Source organism: Elephas maximus, chromosome 19 (assembly GCF_024166365.1).
Source record: "Elephas maximus indicus isolate mEleMax1 chromosome 19, mEleMax1 primary haplotype, whole genome shotgun sequence".
Classification (NCBI taxonomy): domain Eukaryota; kingdom Metazoa; phylum Chordata; class Mammalia; order Proboscidea; family Elephantidae; genus Elephas; species Elephas maximus.
This window is the reverse complement of record NC_064837.1, coordinates 18,580,481-18,583,425: the sequence shown is the minus strand read 5'-3', so window position 1 is coordinate 18,583,425 and position 2,945 is coordinate 18,580,481. Positions and strand designations below refer to the sequence as shown.

Sequence of the window (2,945 nt, the reverse complement as noted above, 5' to 3'; positions counted from 1 at the left end):
TGCTTTATGAAAGAGGGAGTGATCATTACTGTCAAATGTGATAGGCTATTGGATTTAGACATGGATGTCACTGATGACTTTGTTGGGGCAGTTTCAATACAGTGGTGGGTGCCAGATCCAATCTGCCACCTGTACCTAAATTCTCACCCATCCACCATTTTACGATAAGCCACATGCCACAGAGATATATTCATTTGTTATTCGTGGATTTTAAGGTGCATTATTTTCTGCATAAACATGGTAGAATCACAGCATGACAAAGAGGAACCAAACCACTGTCTCAGAGTTCCTCCTCTGGGGCTTGCCCATTGAGCCAGATTGGCAGAACCTCTTCTACATCCTGTTCCTAGTCATGTACCTTGCCACCATCCTGGGGAACCTCCTCATCATTGTCCTCATTCGGCTGGTTTTCCACCTCCACACACCCATGTATTTGTTTCTCAGCAACTTATCTTTCTCTGACTTCTGCTTCTCCTCTGTCACAATGCCCAAATTGCTGCAGAACTTGCAGAGCCAAGTCACATTCATTCCTTATGCTGGCTGCCTACTCCAGATGTATTTTTTTTTTTTTTTTGAGTTCTGGAGAGCTTCCTCTTTGTGGTCATGCCCTATGATCACTATGTGGTCATCTGCTTTCCTCTGCACTACACCACCACCATGAGTCCCAGGCTATGCCTCTGTCTCTTGGCACTTTCTTGGCTGCTGACCACTGCTCATGCCATGCTGCACACCCTGCTCATGGCCAGGCTGTCCTTCTGTACTGACAACGTGATCCCCCACTTTTTCTGTGATACATCTACTTTGATGAAGCTTGCTTGCTCTGACAGTACGATCAATGGATCGGTGATTTTTTTTTTCATGGGAGGGCTCATTCTTGTCATCCCATTCCTACTCATCATCATGTCCTGTGCATGAATTGTCTCCTGCATCATCAAGGTCCCGTCTCCTGGAGGCATCCGCAAGGCTTTCTCCATCTGTGGCTCCCGCCTCTCTGTGGTGTCTCTATTCTATGAGACAATTATTGGTCTCTACTTATGCCCATCAAAGGATCATTCTACTGTTAAGAAGACTGTCGTGGATATGATGTACACCGTGGTGATCCCCATGCTGAACCCCTTCATCTACAGCCTGAGGAACAGAGACATGAAGGGAGCCTTGGGAAGAGTCTTTTGCAAGAGGAGAATTTCTTTTGCTCTAAAATAGTAACAATTGGAATTTTACCATTATGTAATCCAGTAGGTAAAGTAATGTTGACAATGGAATATTACTCTAAATCAATGGATTTTTGTCAGTTTTAAAACCACCAAACAAGACCTTATGCTAAAGGTTAACATGAAAAAGTGATGACAACAGAGCTGTTTGAAGTAGCTTTGGGGGCAGGAAACTCTACTGCTCAGTATCTTTCTTTCCTCCTTCCCAGTGGACTTGAAGTTTGAAAATAAAATTTAAATATGTGCCAACCCCTATTATCCATATCAGTTCACGAGTTACATTTTAAAACATCACTGAAGTCATTACCTTCTTCCTGCTCAAGAACTCTCAATGTCACTCTCAAATGAAGAAAGGATAACACTTGACCTTTTCTGTCTTGTGGAATGCACAGACTCCTGGAGTTCTCTACTTTCAACATACCCTACTCTTCACTGCTAAATAAAAGCGTTTCTTTTTTCCTTCCCCTCATACATGCTCATGTCATTCTATCCTTTAATTTTGCAGACCCAGATCAGAGCCCAGCATTAATTAACTTGTTAGTTAAATTGTTGGGTGCTTTTCTATGTGTCAGGCACTTTTCCAATCTATTCACACACCAACTCCTATTATTACCTCAATTTTATAGATGAATTATTGGTTTCTACTTACACACATCAACTGATCAGAATTGTGGTGTTGGCAAAGAATATTGAATATGCTGCGAAGTGCCAGAAGAACGAACAAATCAATACAACCAAAATGTTCCTTAGATGTGAGGATGGTGAGACTTTGGCTTGCTTGCTTTGGACACATCATCGGAAAAGCCCGATCACTAGAGAAAGGCATCACCTTTGGTAAAGTTAAGGGTCAGAAAAAATAAGGGAAACTCTCAATTAGATACATTGCCACAATAGTCACAACAATACCAAAGATTCCAAAGATGGCACAGGAAGGGGCAATGTTTCATTCTGTTATACGTAGGGTCTCCATGAGTTGGCACCAACTGAATGGCAACTAATAACAATATTGGCTCCAGAGATCAAGATCCTCATGACTACACTATACTGCATCTTAAGACTACAGAATCTTACTCTCCCCTCTGTTATAATAGTACATCCCGTTAGGTTCCAGTTATTTGTCAGTTATTCATGATAATTCCTTTCATATCGTCTTCACATTTCTCGTTGTGGTCTTGAATTATGATTTTCTTTAGATATCATCATAAAGTATAGAACAGGTGTTGTAAAAACATATTCCCAAGATGGCCAAGCAGATAATGTAGATGAGAGAGTTAAAGTGGGCCAGAATTAAGAAAAATCAACTGGAAATATATGATCGAAGACATATTATTAACATATGGAGTATGCCTTTAAATACAACAAATATGTACACTATTGGAGACATTTTAAGGTTGATGTTGAACAAATTCTAACTGAAAAATAGAAATACTTAACCATTAAATATATTTTTGTAGTTTGTTACTCCTTTGATTTGAAAGGGGGAACCTGCCATCTTTTCTTCCTCACGAAAATGCCAGTGTGAAGTCTGATATTTTTTCTTGAATTGTACAGTACATAGTTCAGCTTTGGGTTCATTAACCGGAAACCGTATTTAGATTTTTTTTCTGTTTAATAATAGAAAAGAGCTCTTCACAAATGTGCAAACTTTGAACATGGATCAACCTTTACATGAACATTATGTTTGCTGTTTTTGTTGTGTGCGGTTGAGTTGATTTCGACTCATAGTGACCTATA

General features: G+C 39.9%; 1 pseudogene; it reads left to right on the top strand.

Annotated features, from left to right (window-relative positions):
• Positions 1-253: 253 nt before the first annotated feature.
• LOC126062638 (olfactory receptor-like protein DTMT) lies at positions 254-1,203 on the top strand (annotated as a pseudogene).
• Positions 1,204-2,945: the final 1,742 nt, after the last annotated feature.